The sequence below is a fragment of the Pezoporus flaviventris genome, unplaced genomic scaffold (assembly GCF_033815535.1).
Source record: "Pezoporus flaviventris isolate CSIRO_AGI_PZ_B2104156 unplaced genomic scaffold, CSIRO_AGI_Pfla_v1 ptg000007l, whole genome shotgun sequence".
Lineage (NCBI taxonomy): Eukaryota > Metazoa > Chordata > Aves > Psittaciformes > Psittacidae > Pezoporus > Pezoporus flaviventris.
Window position 1 is genome coordinate 66,032,441 of NW_026892555.1, and position 18,111 is coordinate 66,050,551.

General features: G+C 39.3%; 1 protein-coding gene across 19 annotated transcripts in view; it reads right to left on the reverse strand.

Annotated features, from left to right (window-relative positions):
• The window catches only part of LOC133267099 (poly(rC)-binding protein 3-like), a 498,414-nt gene that overhangs the window by 316,275 nt on the left and 164,028 nt on the right, over positions 1 to 18,111 (reverse strand). Inside the window, exon 1 of one of the 19 annotated variants that reach the window (XM_061449045.1) lies at positions 16,463 to 16,641. The exons of the other annotated variants lie outside the window; for them this stretch is intronic. The gene's annotated coding sequence lies outside the window, so the exon portion shown is untranslated. Of the gene's footprint in view, positions 1 to 16,462; positions 16,642 to 18,111 lie in introns of those variants that run through there. 19 annotated transcript variants of the gene reach the window in all.

Below are 18,111 nucleotides of genomic sequence, written 5' to 3' on the forward strand. Positions count from 1 at the left end.
GCAGCATAATGTAGCACAAGTTACAATATGCTTCGAAATTCCAAATACAAGTGTGTTCAGATTTTTTTTAATGGCTTGGCTTTAGGGGAGTCTCTATCCCCTAAAATCATGCTGTTTTGCTGTTTGTTATACTTCATACAATGGCCTGATTAATTCTATTTTGAAACATGAATTGATCACATTTACATTAACACACAAATTCAAACAAGTTTCTATGTATATCGTAAATGTTTATATATCAGGATGTTTCTTGAAGGAATATCCTCGTTACTCTCACACCTCCTGCTTCAAGAAGGTAATTATTAAAATAAGAACTTTCAGCAAGATATACAATTTGCAAATAAGATGTATACAAAGTTAGAGACTCATGCTGGCCTAACAGTCATGAGTGTTATTCAGAAAACAAGAGCAGATCTTCAACTACTGAATAGATTCTAGAGTTCTTTCATTTTTATTTTTTAAGCACAAGTGACAGCACAATATAAGCCAATTTATGGGATCAATATTGAAACTTACTGAAATAAGAATAAGAGGTGTCTTTTATCCTTATCCATAAGGCAATCTAGTGACCCTACATCCCATCAAACATTATGGTTTTGATCTTTGTTTGTTTTGATCTTGTATTCTGAGATTGGCCTAAGAGACCAAAAGCTGAGAAACCAAGGGCAGCAAATTTTGGCATAAGCAAAAACATTTTCTGTTTACAGATGGAAGCTGAAAATACAGCTCTATTGATGAATGAGTTTTCCAAGTAAGTGCTACAGAAGTTCCTTATCAGGTGATACAAAGACACCAGACAATGTTTAAGCAAGCTCAAGTGGCACAAAGACAGTCCCAAAGCCTCAGGTTAGAGGAGAAAATTTTTCCCTTTCCCAGGAGCTTTGAAAGATGACTTACAAAGTGACTTCCATAGGTGCTGCACAAGTGTACAGAGAAGGCTACAGCGCTCAGCACCATGAAGACTGCAGCTTGCTCAAAACCATGAAGGACAGTCCCAGACAGATGCCTACAATTTAGAGAGGTGCCCAGGCCTGGACAATTTACTCAAGGGTCCCTTTCTGCCTCCAAAACATTTCTACATCAGGAAAACACAAAGATGTTGGCTTAAAGCATGATTACTTTTTATTTCATTTGGCTCTAAAACCTATATTGTGCTTCTGAAAAAGGCAAGAGGGAAAGAAATTATCTATCAGGATACTTCAGTATGAATTTTCCTTGAAAGAAAGTCTGCAACATCAAATGGGGAAGATCAATTCCCTGTAAAATGTTAATAATACATAATAAAGATCTTTCTACCTTACACTTCAAGGGCAAAACCAATGTGAAGATTTTAAAAGATTCTCTAATACGTTACAGATGTGACATCTTTTTCAAGAGAAAGAGGACTTTAGATACAATCCAAGGATGTTTCTCTCAGTTTAGGAAACCAAATTCTTGATATCCAGAGGGCTCTTACTCACTTCTGTCTTAATCCAATTTATGAAGACATTAATAACAACTGTTAATACTTACGGCACCATAAAATTATTGTTAACTTCATTTAAAGCTAGTTCTGTCCTTTCCCCTGTCCTATTTATCCTCTAGTTTCTATTTGCATTGGTTAGTATAATATAACAAAAGTAAATCAGGAAGCTTTTCAAGCCTAAGGACAACTCTATAAATTGTCTCTCAGAAAAACTTCCCAGTTGCACTATCAGGTTATAAAGCCAGTAAAATATGTCCCAGAACAAAAGTTTCACAAATAATTTTTGTGCATCAAAGACAGGTTTATGAAAGTTATGTAAATTTTGATCCTTATGCTTTTTGAAAACGGTAGGTCAAAACCTCAGTTATAACAGCCTTAGTGACAAAAAAAAACCACCATTCTTTTTGAGGGAGTTTTAAACAGCTAAAAATGGGGATTAGAAGTTAAAAGTGTTTGATTTTAATTAGCATTTTTAAAAAGCTGTGTGAACTTCACACTTGTATGTTTCTGCTGGTGAATAAATCCCACGTTAGTTACTAGTAAGGTCATAACCTACCGTTGCTGCAGAGCAATGAGGGCACTACACCAACACTGAGTTTGGAACACCAATACAGTTCACTGCCTTCTGACAGTCCCCTGGGGGATTTCAAGATTTTATTTATCCTCGCAATTGTACACGTTGGGTTACTGAGTTGTGGGTTTTTTGTTGTTGTCAAATCACACTCCATAAACCTCAAGACAGCCTCTCTCAGCCTAAACATGAAGATCTAACAATAAAGCACAGAGGTGGGAGATGTTGAAGAAATGCAGTTCTTTTCTCAGTCAACATTTTCTGGCAGGTTTCCATTAAATCCTCAAAGACATGCATAGCTAAAGGTAAAGCAAACAACATGGCTAATACTACAGGGAAAGGTCTGAGTTCACAAAGATCACTCAACAAACCACATCTTATGTTCGGTGACTTGCTAAATAAACTCTTGAGTAATAGATTATTCATTAAACAAAAACATGAAGATGTTAATTAGAACAGGAGTCATCAGGATGAACACACATAGTACAATCTGAAACATGCAAATCTGTTCATTGTGGACATTCTGGTTTAAGTATTTAAAAATAACCATTGCAAATATGTATAGTTCTACCTCAAGACAGTAAACACTGGCCTTTGATTACATAATTCACTGGTCTTGGGGAAGAAAATATTATTGTTTTCTAATGTTTTTCAGATGGCCTGAAAGTTGCTCATTTTTTGAGTTTGATTTAAATATTTTTGTACTTCACAAACAATAGATACACAAAGGTTTCCCTGTTCTCATGTGAATTCAAATCGTTGCTCTGAGAAGCTTAAGTTTTGACTAGTTTATCTTTCCTGATGACTTCTATTAAATCAGAGAAAACCCCACCATGCTTACTTAAAAAAATTCTTCAAGACCTGGCAAGCAAGATATACAATACTATTCCAAATTACTTAAGCCCCAAACATTTTAAACCATTTGCTCACGTCAGCACTGAGTCAGGTAATTTCATTGATTATTCCATGTAATAGAACTGAATGCTAAAATTAAATATAGAACAAAGAGAAAAATGATGTGTTCTGGTGAGTGAGCTTGCCACTGCACTGCAGTCACAGTCATCACCAACACCAGGCTTGACTGGCAATTGTTTTTTTTCACCAAGCAAAGTAGAACATTTCCAGAGAAATCACCCTGCTGCACATCATGTAGTGGTTCTCCTGTTTTCCACTTGCACTTGTCTTTGCCAGCCTCACTCTGTAGCCCTGACTCTGTAAAGGCAGGAAGGGAGCTGTCATGGTTTAACCCTGGCCAGCAGCTAAGCAGCACGCACCCTCTCACCCACTTTTCCTCCAGTGGGATGGGGGAGAGAACTGGAAAAGTAAAATTGAGAAACCTTATGGGTTCAGAGGAAGGCAGTTTAACAGGTAAAGCAGAAGCTGCATACGGAAGCAAAAGAAGGAATTCATCAAGCACTTCCCATGGGCAGGAAGTTGTTCAGCCATCCCCAGGAAAGCAGAGCTCTATCTCACATTGCCATTACTTGGGAAGATAAAAGCCATCACTCCAAAAGCCTACTGCATTTCCCCCACTCCTTCTTTCTCTGGCTTTTTATTTCTGGGACAGCATATGGTATGGAATATCCTTTTGGCCACATGAGGTCAGCTTTCCTGACTCTATCCACCTTCCAGCTTCTTGTGCACCCCCAGCCTACCTGCTGGTGTGGTGGTGCGAAGAGGCAGAAAAGACCTTGGCTCTGTGCAAGCACTGTTCACCTGTAACTGAAACATCCCTGTGTTATCAACACTGTTTCCAGCACAAATCCAAACTGTAGCCCCATACTGGCTATGGAAAGAAAATTTACTCTATCCCAGTTAAAGCCAGCACAGGAGCAAAACACAGGGGTACCTTGCTATAGTATAGTCTGGGAAAGGCTATCCCACCCACAGAGCAGAGTCTGTAATGAAACAGAGAAGCCAAAAGAAAGACTCAAGCTGCAATTCACAGGGGACAGGGCAGTAGCACTGTGAAAAAAGTACACAAGCATTTTAATTTGTGTCTTGAGAAAAATAAAAAGCAAAGAAAAAAAAAATCCCAAACCCCATAAAACCCCCAAAACACCCCTGAGGATACCACCATTGGCTATCCGATTTTTTTTTTTTTTCTAAAATATCCTGAAATAGCATGCTGTTTGGGGAGTAGGAGGAAGGGGGGAATTTACTGAGAACCCAACTGTCTGAGAAAAATAACATCAAAATGTAGTCTGAACTAGCCTTAGTTAATTCCCTCAAGCAGATAATAAATTCTTTGATGAACTTCCAAAATATCCAAGGATATGCAAAATTGTAAACAGGCCGGTTTTTCTGAAGGAAAAGGATGCTTTTCTATACTTTATATGTAACTGAAGAGTGGCATCCTATGTTTTTGCTCTCATTGTGAAATACAAATGCTTCAGGCAAACAAAAATAGGGAGACAACTATTTTGTTGTTTCAAGTTTCATTACTACATCTGCACTGTAGAAGCCAAAGAGTTTCAAGTTTCTTTGAATGCATGCATGGCAGTAAGTACATTTCCCACAAAAGCCACATCTTTTGTCACAGGTTTTCTATTCCTAATTTAACACCAGGAAAATCAAAACAGGAGATATTTCCAATTTACCCTAGCTCAAAGAAATTCACCCGCGAAGAGGAAACTGGGGCGCTTGAGCAAACAAACCCAAACCAGTCCCTGCAGTGGATAGACAATGCGTTTAAATTGTTCCTAGATGCACTGTGAAATACTATTCTGCTGATGTAGAGAAAACAGGAAATTATAAGAATTAAATTTTTTAGCTGCATACTTCCTGAATTACCATATTAGTAGCTAATGATATGGTAGTACTGTATCATTTTGCAGTCAGTTAAGCAGCAACAACTAGAGTATAAAGCATGAATCATCACAAGTAAGGTGTAGATTAACATACTTGCAAATGGCAATGTTCAACACAACATAATATTTCAGTCCTGAAAATAGGACTCAATTCCATGTGCAACAATGAAGAACCACCAGTAATAAACCTCTGAACAAAAATAGTGAATATACCTCTGAGACTCATTCAGAAACGTTTGACTGCACCCTCAGATGATGGTAACTTTTGTTATTAGCTCACCTATAATTCATCTCCAGCAAATGGCTCACAAACATATGCAGAGGCACACACGCCTTCACAAATGCCTAAGTGCTAAGATGAAAGTGTGACTGAAGCCCTCTATGGACACACCTCTGCTAACTCAGGTACCAGTAACCACACAGCCACCATGGCTGAGCTCAGCATGAGCTGCAGATCCCTGCCAGCAAACCCCAGCTACCTTACAGGTAAGGAGTAAGACTGTTGTCACCAGACTACAGCCCCAGTCTGCCCTCGCTGGTGTTCCTGGAGCTGGATTGTGCTTTGCACATGCATCTTTTCAACAAGACCTTTTTTACCTTCAGCTGGGCAGTAAGGCAAGTATGTGCTGAGCAGACAAATGCCCGTAGCAGGTATATGTAGTTTCTTAGCCCTCATGCAGACCAAGAATCCCATTCCTGTTTCCCAGGAAAACTTCAATGCAAGACAATCAGGGACATACAAAAGCTGTTTTTTCACTGTGATCCAGGTCTGTGGTTTCACCACGTGCCAGTGAAAATCAAGATTTGGTTTTGGACCTTCTTGAAAACAAAAAGACCAATATCTGCCTTATGGTGTTGATGAAGCTGATAAATCCAGGGAAGGGATGAAACTTTTATCGCCATATAAAGCAACAATTCAGGACTAACGAAGGAGAAGCACTAGCCCCTTCTGAAATGACCTCAGTAGACTGCTGCAAAGATCCCAAATCAGCATGCCTTAGGACCATTTTAGTTATACTGCCCGTCATCCTGACACACCAGCTTTAACACCAAAACAGCAGCACTTTTCAGCATCCATATTAGGCTTTAACTTCGAACTGTGCACTGTTTTCTCAAAGGCCTGCTTCTTCTAAACCTTGCCCCAGTACACACATTTATGCAAAGGCCAGTGTGGGTAACACAATGATATCTCAGCAGAGAAGTAAGCAGGTATTTACATTGTAATGAGATTGTAAATCAGATTCCTGAATTGCATATCCAGAGGACGCATATTACCCTTTGATTGTTGATAGTCAGAGTTAGCAAAGCTACACTGAATAAAAAGTTGGAAGCATGAGTGCATATGTTTATGTTGGAAACAGACCACAAAAATAAGGGAATAGATATAAGTACCAAGGCTTAGATAAGAAGGTATCACAGTAGGATTGGAAATGGTAGTGTGATTTAACGCTGTGATACATAGTTGATAATGTGGCTTATTTATCATTTACCCATTTGGTAACAGGCTTGGGAAATCTCTTCCAGAGCACACAGAAAATTTAAACAATGCAGATTTCTTCAAAATTATTTGGTTCCAGCACACAGCAGTTGGACATGAGATGGGAATTTATTCTCTTTCCCAAGCCCTTTAAAAAGAATTGCTTTTCTTACTGATATCTCCCTAGTTGCAAATGACAGCAGAATATCAGAACTGAGGGTACTGGGTTCTTGGCAAACTACACAGATTTATTCCTTTTACATTTCCAAAGCACTCTCCAAACTTACATGTAAGTACACGTTTTGGTGATTAAAATGACAGCATGATCCCTTCACCTCAAATAAGTAAAACAACAAAAGGAAAGGTCCTCGGAAATGGCTGGCCACCTGTACTTGTAATAAATGATTATTTGACATGTGATCATTTTTTCATTAGTCAGCTACTTCCCTAAAGATGTCATGTTATATGTGGTTTCAGAGATTCAATCCTGTATTTCTTTCATCATTTTTACCTCATAAACTTCAAAATAATAAAAAATATTTTTAAGACTGAACTTTGATGAAGAAACCACAATCTTGCATTCAAGTTACATACTTATTATCCTCCTTCATTTAGAAATATCATAATGGATGATAGATAATAAAAGAGAAAATAATTATTCCCAAATATTTATTGTAAAGCAAGAAAATCAGAGATCTAAGCAAAATACCTAGCAATTTATTTTAAATGTGGATGCTCCGATTTGTGGATTTCTGAAAGCATTAAAAGATTAGGATTATTTTGTATCATGGATGATATACTTGGCATTATATATAGGTAACTATTAATTGGCTTCATAGTCCTCTAGGGTGTATCGCACATCTACATGGTACACCTGACTGCTAGGCCTGAAATCTTTTTAAGCCGGCAAATGAGTTAAGAAGTCCACGTAAAACTGACAGCTCTCAGATGGATACATTTCTCAGAGGTTTTTTTCACAAAGAAAGTTTTATTCCCACTAAGAGCTGAGAGAAATGCATACCTCCTTCAATTTTTGCCAGATAAAAAGCAGTCCCCTCCCCTGTACCTCAGATTTACCATACAGACATACTGAGTCAGGCAGAAAATGATATTTCCAAACAAAATGATCCAGAATCACAAGCAGGAAAAAAAAAGAAAAAAGTAGAGAGACCTGCAGGATGTAGAAAAAATGTGTAACCTGGAATTTCAGTCCCTCGTTCAGTAGTGCTGGGGAAAGCTTCTACTAGGTATGAAGAAATAAAGTGTATTCTCTATACTGTCCTTCTGGAAACATATGCATGCAGGCCTGCTCAGAGCACATAAATAGGTTCTCACAGAACTTCCTATCACCATGTGTCCTGGGCTCAGCTGTAACAGTTTTCTCCTTCCTAGTAGCTGGTGCAGTGCTGTGTTTTGGCTTTAGTCTGAGAACAGTGCTGATAACACACAGATGTTTTTAGTTGTTGCTCAGTAGCACTTACCCTCATCAAGGCCTTTCCAGTCTCTTCTGCTGTGCTGCTGAGAAAGGCCACGAGAAGCCGGGAGGTAGCAGAAGCAGGACACCTGACCCAAACAAGCCAAAGGGGCCAAAGTAGTGGCAAACCCAGAACAAGCAAAAGAGAACAGACCTCTCCCTCTGTCTTCGCTTGCTGTGCCCAGTGATGCTTCCCTTTGGAGAGAGAAATGTGACTGCCCTGATCCAACTGTTATTGCAAATGGGAGTGCAGACTAGAATTTTCCTAATGAAACTGCATCCATGTCAGCCAGCCCTCCCTGCTCCACTGAGCCCCAAACCAGCAACCGTGGCACCTGCCATCCTCCAGGCTCCACAGCCAACCTTTGTTTCAGGGGCAGCACTGCCTCCGGCACAAAGGGGAGACGCTTCAACTGGCAGCCTACACCTTCCACACCGCACCATATATGTGCCAGACTGGTGCCTTATGCAACCTTGTCCCCCACCATCCCCATGCCAGCCTCTGCCCCTGTGTTGAGTGGACACTGACACAAGCAGCCACACTCATGCCCCACTCCAAGCAGGCAGGGTGGCTCCTGAAAAGGATGGTGCTAGAAAGATCCTACCAACTCTTTAATTATTTATTTTAACCAAACACTGGGAGGCTCCGGCTGTTACCCTGACATGGAGTGAAAGCATTTTTACACTGTGGGATGGGAAAGGCAGGTGAGCTCAGGTCTGTTGCATACACCCTGTGGGATATTCACCCCCCATCCCACTTCAGCCCTGTTGTCACTTCATAATAAACAATACCTTTTCACCTTATGCCTGGACAGCAAGTAAATATCAGAAATAATTGCAATACTGACTCTGCAGTTGGTGCTAACTGAATAATCTGCTGCAATGGTATTTTTCCTGTGTCAGGCAGGACATGCCAGCTATTGTTTTTTAATGTCACGGAATACAAATTGCACGCTTCCGTGCTATTTGCTTCATTGTCTCTCAATTTGAAGAGAATGTTATTTGTTATTAGAATCATAGAATCATAGAATAGTTAGGGTTGGAAAGGACTTTAAGATCATCAAGTTCCAACCCCCCTGCCATGGGCAGGGACACCTCACGCTAAATCATATCACCCAAGGCCTCGTCCAACCTGGTCTTGAACACTGCCAGGGATGGAGCATCCACAACCTCCCTGGGCAACCTATTCCAGTGCCTCACCACCCTAACAGGAAAGAATTTCCTCCTTATATCCAATCTAAACTTCCCCTGTTTAAGTTTTACCCATTACCCCTTGTCCTATCACTACAGTCTTTTTATAACCAAACCCTGGTTTCTGCCCACCATCTGCAGGGCAACACAAAAATGCCTTGGAAGGCAAGGAGGACAGAGTCACTCAGTGACAAAACAAACCCAATGATACACAAATGCAACTGGATGTGTATTTTTGCACCTGTAAGTATCCTCCGGGGTAAGTTAAATATGCCAGAAGGTGATTGACAATTTTCATAAGTCCTAAAGGCTGAATAATTTAAATGCAAGGCATCTTCTCATCTAGTACAAAGTACTGATCACAGAATCTTAAACAAACACTATCAAAGAAATCTGAAAAGGAGGAGACCATTTAACCCAAGGTGAGCCTGCACAATCCATGACTGCAGTACCATCTGGTTACTGGGAAAGCGGCAGCAAAATCTACCCCAACTGCAAAGGAAAAAAAGGATAGGTCATGTTAAAACTTGTCCGAAAAAAAGCCAGCAACAAAAATCCCAAGACCTGTAACTGTGCTATTGTTAAGTGATGACCTGTGTTTGCCATGACTCTCATTACAGCAAAGTGCTGTGTTAGCGGAAGCCCAGATCCTCACATGTCCCAGTAGTCACTGTTTTGCTGAAGAATCAAGTAAGAGCCTGATGAACCCTACTGTCATTTATAGAAATCTTCAGAAGAGCTGCAGAGCTACCTTGAGTGAGCTGTTTTTCCACCTGCATTGCCCAGTCCTTTTCAAATACCCTTGCATAAAACAATAATTCCATTTGCTCTTCCCAGCAGTATTCACAGAACTGAGTATTCATGATTTCATCTGAAAATTCATACTAGAAGTGTCTTATATGGGCATTCTTTAACATCAGCATCACTGTCATCAGCCAATGACATTAACTCCAGAGGTGGGATTTTCTGGGACATCTGCTTTGTTTTTTCACGGATCTGGGACAAATATCAGAGATTTCAGAACACTGAGTTTTTATGCTTGCTTCTCTGTCTTTTCTTATATCTGCAAGACTCTTACAACTCTGACACTGTTTTCTTACACTCAAAGCATGTCAGTCTTCAGGCCTCCAGTGCACACAGCACTGGCAGTGATAAAGCCAGATTTCACTGGTCTTGTGCTGCGATTTAACACAAAATGCAGATTGAGGTGCCACTTTTCTTTTCATAAATACTTTAGTATTGTAATGAATAACCCACCTACTTACTAGACTAGGATTATACATTCAGCTTTAAACTTTACAACAGCCTGCTTAAATAAGGCTTATGTTTTTGCAGCACCACCCTGATAGATTTAGACAAAACCACATCTAATACAGGGCAGCTACTTCTTCTGTTAATGGCAAAGGTTAGAAATATGCTGTTCTGGGCAAGATTTCCAAATAACCCTAATTGCTTTTTTTCTACATGTCATTCTCAGAAGTAACGCTGACAGTCCCATTCCTGCCCCTTTCTTCCCTCATCCCCATCAAAATGACATTCTTTGTAATCTAGCTATAATTAGCTAGAAATAGCTAATTTCCACAGCTATGCTTTTGACAAATGTTCAAGAGAGGATGTTTGCAATCATCCAGTTTCTCCTAGGTTAGTATTCAATTTGCAGCCAAAGTGCTTTCTATTCTTGTTAAGAAAGAAGTACCCAACTGCTGGTCAGACTACTTTCAGGAAAGGGAATTAGTTTCAGCCTATGGAACCTCCTGTAAAGAAAGTTATGAAATTCTATTTATCAATTTTCTCTCCATTCTACTAATGTACATTTTAAGAGCATTCATTTTTTCTTAGGAGTGAGATAAATAAGCCACTGCTCAGATAAAACCATACTGATTTAGGACACTGCATCAATGTCCTCCTCGAGATGTGGCTTCTGGACGAAATATTCTATTCTTCCATCCTGATTTTCATAAAAAACACATCAAAAGCATGATAAATCCTTATGAGGATCAGAAGTTGCCTCAATATGAAAAGTGACTTACATGCCCATCTCTAATACTTGAAACGTCTCCAACAACATTAAAGCACACATTTAATGAATATAATTACTGCTTAATATAAACTATAATAACTAAAGTATGAAACATTTATCTGATTATGAGATTTCACAGAAGCCAATAAAGCTTGTCTTTTTCCTTTCACAATGTGTCACTACATTTTTCTTCAGTTTCAATCCAGATGCAATCTGGCATGACAAAAACTGCTGGCTTCCCAGACACAGCCTGATAAGCCAAATTCCATGCTGATTCAAACCCTGCTTCAGTGGGAGCGTGTGGGTTTCAAAGAGAGCATACAACAGTTGTCGTTGTTGAGAAACTTCTGAAGAGAGATGAATCACCACAGCCAAAATTAAATGCCAAATTACTGGGATTTCTTTTATGGAACAAGGATCTCTCTCATTTCTGTCTCTGCATTCATATACTGCACATGCTTTTCTGTTTGTTTTCTTTCTGATATTACATTCATAGTGATCAGTTCCTGCTTTTGTTGCTGCTATATCAAACAATTTCACTGCCATGCACAGAGCATATTCCACTGGGAAATACAATAACACCACTTCCCCCTCACCCCCAGCAGTCACATAGACAATTTTCCTTCTGTATAATCCTAAATGGAACCAACACTTTCTTGTGCTGCCTTACTTCCATTCCTGATAATGAAAGGTATGGGGTTTTACTTTAATTCAGCTTTTGTTATTGTTTTGGTTTTGGTGTTTGGTTGTTCTTTTTTGTTTGTTTGTTTTGGTTTTTAATGAACATTTCCATTTTTGTTGCCATAGACTGGACTGAATTTCTCTGCTGTATTAGGGATGCAGCACAACAATAAAACAGACTAAGAGTCACACTCTGCTTCTCTCTATTTCAACAGTGAAACTGAGATGCATTGCCACTGACACCAACAGAATTATCCAGATTTGGATATACAAGAATAAAAGAATAATCTGAATATAAATTTGGACCCCAAAAGATCAGACTTGCCTTCACATAAAAGCTTCTGATAATATTGCAATTGGCAAAGCACAGTTAGCTAAATATGTATGGGTACAGATAAATATGTATATAGGTTATGCTTGTAGCTGCAAAAATGCAAACAGAGTAGAGATGAAACCTGTTTAACTCTCTCAGAAAAGAATGCAAGTGGAGAAATCAAATTGAAATCTGGAACACTTTCACAAGAATAGTCTTTTGGGTCATAAAATACTCTTTTACAGATACACATGCATGGAGGCAGACTTACTGAAAACTAGCTAATATTGCTTCTGTCAGCACCTGATGCAACAGCAACATGTGCCTATCTGTCAAGGAAGATGATTTTCCCCAGTAAGTTAATGTCCTCAATTATAGTTTATCATAAAGCACTGTTGTTAATATTCACTCTGAGCATAAGAATAGCTCTGATTATGTCTTCATCCATTTGATTTTTCTCTACACATACAATCCACATTGGCTTAGTGCGCTTGCCGCTGATTAACAGAGAACAAGCCTTGAGTATAGCAGTCTATATTAAGCGTACATTTTATAGCAACAACTAAATAAATTTGAGGCAATTACAGAAAAAAGTCAAAGCTATGGTATTTCCAGCCTCTATAATAGAAGATTCCAACAATGAAAGCTGAATCTTCCTTCAAATTCTTAGGTCTGAAGACGGGTCACTCTGCTTAATCCTTAAAGTATCAGGGAAAAAGACAAGGGTAAAGGTATAAAGTATTTATCTTGGGGGAGGGGGAAAGGATGAAAAAAGAAAGATGATAATCCTCAGAAGCCCTAGAATAGTAATTCAGCATCTGCTCAGATGAAGCAGATAGTACAGCAGCTGTGCGGTTAGTGAGCAGACAACCCCCAGGGATAACTCCTCATTTTCTCTTACCCTTCCCTTGTTCGCCTTAAGGAGGAACATATTCTAGTGACTTGGAGCAGAAGAATCTACTAACTGGCCCTTTTGCCACTGCTCTGGGGGTGCCTGTGGCAGGGGTATCACTCTTATTAACTTCCTCAGTCAGGTACTCAATAGCAGAAGACATAAAATACATCCTGGGGGTTCCTTATACCAGCCTGAGAAGACAACTCTGGTAAAAGCTTGAACTTCCCCCTTCCTTTCTGTCTTGTCTGACTTAAGTATACATGCATATGGTGGAAATGGAGAAGAGGAAGAAAACTTGTCCAAAAGGATGTAGATAGGAGAAATCTAAAGAAAATTGCAGAGTTAGTCAGATCACATTTTGAGCCTTTAAGGCTATGTCTAAGAACAACCATACAATTTAAAAAGAACTGCAGTGCCCCTCCCAAAAGTCAGTTCCTCTAAATTTAGTTGGACAAAGTCCAGCTGGACATTAGACCCCTATCTGTACACCCATTACTGTGTAGGCTATTTCATTTAATCATGCTGAGGCTTTTATGGAGCACCCTTTGTGCCTAAATTTTCAAAGTAATTTGAAAAGCATTATTTTAAACTCACGCACAACAAAGGAAGGAAAAAAAATATAATTAAGCAATCTGTCCAAGGCACCTTCTGAAACTGCACTTGCTCCCAGTGCAAACCAGTACACCCATGTGCAACAGTAAAAAGCCAGACGTAGATACCCAAGCTAGCCTTGAATGTGCCAAAAGCAACACTGCCAGCAGTATAAAGTTATCAGCACAATGCTCAAGGCTATGCTGAGAAACAGTGAGCAGTGGTCCCCAGAACACCACTCTAACATAACCATGCTGTGAAAATATACAAGCAATGCTAGCAGTGGGCATGGTGCCCACAAAACCCAGTCCATTCTTAGACATAGCATTAATTTGCCTGTAGGTGGAGCCCAAGAACATGCATATAGATCCTGCATCTTGTGGGATGAATACCATCTGTCTCACACGCTCACCCCATCTCCCTCTCTAGAAGCTTCACAAGCCCTACATCGAAAGCTAAACCAGTTGTTTTTAATGACTGTACAGAGTCAAAGCCACATAAATGTTTATTCAGAATAATGCAGACCTGACTGAAAAAGATGGACTGTACTTGCTTTAACAGACATAGCACTCAATAATTTTAATTATCCATCCTGTTAATCTATTCACAGAATCAGCCATATCTCCCAGGAACAATTTTCTTCCTTTGTTCCCACCTAGACTCATGCTCTTCCCTGCAAGCCATGGGAAACAGATCCCAAGGATGCCTCCCCAAAAGACCCAACACCGCAAGGACTACCAAGTCTACATTTTCATTTACCCTGATTTTACACCACCAAAACTATGTTCTTCATGGACCCTTTATACCATGAGCAAAACCAGATAAGCACCTCTTTTTTCATTTGTTTGATTCCCTGACAACCACATAAGAGGAGAGCCATTAGAATATTAGCTTCTTCATCTGATGTGCTGTCTCACTGAGAAGTGAGATTTTAATAATACACTCTGCTGTTACTTGCTGCTGTTTAATCTTTCAAATCTGAAAAGGTCATTCAAGTGTTACTATTTTATTGTTTACACGTACAAAAAATTGTGAGGCATTAGAAGGCGTCCTATAGGAGGTCACAGATAGTCTGTTAAATATTTTTTAATTATTAAAATAAGTGTCTTAGTAATAGGAGAGTACATTTCAAATTATGCTTCAAGTCATACCTATATTGTCTCAAGAATGGAGCCAAATACTGCTCCAAGTTAGTCCTCTACAATGCTATCTGAACATAACTGGAAACAAAATGTAATGAATGTGATAAAAGTGCAACTTCACAACATAGGTAAGCCAGGATTATATTTCCAAAGGCAGGATCGGCCAACTGTAACCTAAAAGAATGCTGCACATTGTCAGTGTTGAACTTCATTAGGCAAAAATTGCCAGGGTGCTCCCACCTGTGAAAACAGCAGTTGTGAAATCCCTATTAGTCTAGTAACACCCTTTAAATTGCAAAACCAGTAGGCAACTCACCCAAACCTGATTCCATTTAAAAACAGAGTCAATTTATATTAAAGCCAGTAATGGATATAAAGGATTCTGGATTCACACCAATACAAATAAGACCAGGTTATGTCTCCTGTTGAGAATCTAGAAAGGCAGATGGTTGCATTATATATTTTTATCACGAGTGCCTGAAATGATTCAGTAAGCTAATATGCACTAAGGATTAGTGAAAGCATGCATGATCACATTTGGATGGTGTATACTTTCAAGGGTGTTATTCTAAGAAGTACTTGAGAAAATTATGAACTAGACAAAAAAAAAACCAAAAGACTTGGAACTTAAGCAAGTAAAATAGGAACAGTGATGGACAGGGAAATCAGAACAGCAAGAGCAACAGAAGCCAGTAGAGAACAGCATCAAGACTAATCATTTCCTGTTTCTTACATTCTTATAACAAGTTTCTTCACAGGAGTTGCAGCATCATTTGTGGCAAAAAAGACAAAGGAAGCCCAAGGTGGGCATAGCCACAGAGCGGGATGCAGAAGGGAATAGCTTGCTAGTAATCCACACTGTCAAGTGCAAGGGAGGAAAATCGAAGGAAGCAACATGGCAGAGTTCTCACTGAGCAGAGCGCTTAACTTGGTTTGATTTACTTTCTTGCAGTGAGTAGACTACCCAGTGCCACCAAAAAGGTAAACAAACACAGGAAAATATGACAGTAGCTGGAAAACAAAAAGGCAAAAGCCTTGGAGGTTCCACAGAGAATACCAAAACTAAAAATAAAACCTTCAAAACTGAAATTGCAGAATGACCCCAGACTGGCATCCCTCAAGCTGTGCTGCCACAATTTAGCATCCGAACCCATTGCTGGGATTTTTACAATGTTTTTCTTCATGCAGTTCAAATTAATTTCAAAGTTAAGGGCCCAAATAAACACCTACAGTGCTTCTGTGAAACAGGTAAGCAACAGATTGCAAAAGGTCTACCTTCCTTCTACATGTACCCCTTTCAGACCAGAAACATTTCATGTAGAGCTCTCTATTTTTCATATTAATTACCTGATATCGAATCTCTTGATTTTCTGGAAGTTGGCGTAATAGCCAAAAATTCAGAATTACGCTTAGAAAATGTTCTCAAATGTACATCATCCCATAACATGGTTTGAGTATATTACCAAAGATGATAAACCACACCAGTTCGGCAAGATGCAACAGATGCAAGACTTGTATGTAAAAATATTAAGATTGTGGAAATGCTGCAATATTGTTGTTGCCCCCTGTCACTTGAGTGGCAAGAGCTCCAGCGGTTCTGGTAACCTTTAAAAGCTAAAAGAATGAGCCTACTTTGTAATTTGTGCATGCCACCACAAGGTAACCAAGTGCAACAAAGGTTAAGGAGTGGGCATAGACCACAGTAATGAGCAATAAAAGACTCCTTTTATACCAAGGGAAAAAGAACAAACCAAGAACAGAGGAGGGCATTAGCAGGAAATGAGCCTGGCACAAAATGCTATCCACTAGATAATGCTAATGGGAGCACTTACCCATGCACCCCTTCCTCAGGTTTGCTTTTCCCACTTCACAAGGGTAGCAGCAGGACTTCCATTAACACAGGATGGGGTCCTCCTTAGCAGCTTTCTCAAAATTTGAAACATACTCATCGCTCTGCATTTCTGTCATGCAAAATTAAGTTTTCATGAGTCAGAGCGAGAGACTCAAATCCCAGACCAGTTTGCCAGTAACTGAATTAACAAAGTATGAGTTAGCTCAAAATAAACAGCACCTCCCCCACCAGCTGCAAAATCCCTATTCAGCATTAACTCCATTGTAGTCTGTTTGCTACTTTGTTTATGTAATTCCTCTCCCCCACCAACTTTATGCACTAAGATTGAGCTGTACAGTCTGCTAAATATATGCTAACTCATCAAACTCAACATGTTTCACACAGAAATTTCCATTTCAACAATGCTTTCAGTGAAATTACCTTTTCAGATGCAAGAAAAGCAAGCAAAGACAAGTATAATAGGCTAGGTTACTGGAAAAATCAGTTTCAAGTGCCTTAGCTCTGCCTCAGTGAGTGATAAAGGATGTAAAACTATTTGAACTAGGCAGAGAGAAAACCTGAGGTGAGGTAACCCATTTCCTAGTAAACAGCCCCTCACCACAGACTAAGCTACTTCTTCCTGAACTGAGACTCACATGCTTTCTATTTGAGAAGGTAAATGCATTGACATTCAGATCAACATCAATCATGGACACCAGATCAATGTAAAAACCTTAAAAAATGTTTAATTTTCCTTATGGTACCTGAGAGAAACAGAATTTAGAAGCCTTGAGGGATGAGGTGAAGTGTTAGCAGTCCCCCTTAGCCAACCAGAGCATGCCTTTGCATTGTAGGCAATAGCAGATACTCAAGAGACGGAATCTTTTCATTCTGTTGCTTTGCTTGTCCCATGTTTTGCCAGAATGCATGTATGGGAGGGGGCAGAGGATTTGGTCTGTTATCTTTTCATTAGGCTCAAGAAAAAAGATTCTTCATAATATTCTTCAATAAATAGCTGCAACTGATCTAAAAATTAGGAGTCGGGATGTTTATTGATGCCAATAGGTAAGTTTTTACATTGCTTAAATTGCTAATGGTAGCTGTAATTGTCCCTCAAAGCATCCTGACAATGGACCACAATAAATCAAGTTAAATATATCAAGTGAGCTGCAGTATCAGGTGGCATTGTTTTAACATTTATTGCAATAATAACCTGAATGACAGGAACAACTGGGCAGAAAAACAATGTGGAATTGAATGGCCTTTGAATAGCAAAATAGCTCTTCATCAGCTACTGACACATCACAGCCATCACTTCTATTTCATCCACTGTCCAACTGCAACAGGTTGGACAGACAAAGACAAAAATAAAGAAGGGAAAATTTGTATTGTGGATCCTGTCCTGTGTCTGTTTCCCCCATTCCACCCCTCTGGTTCTGTGGCAGTCAGTTGCACTAGGAAACATATCACATTTTCTTCGGAGAACATAGTTATTTTTTATTTAAACTAATTGAAAACAGAACAATCACTGTAACTTATTTGGTATCCAGCTACTTCATATATCAAAATCATATTTTTTCCACTGCTAGGGATTTGTATCAAGCATAGTATGAAAGGCCAGTTAGGTAAGGTGAAAAGAGATCATGATCT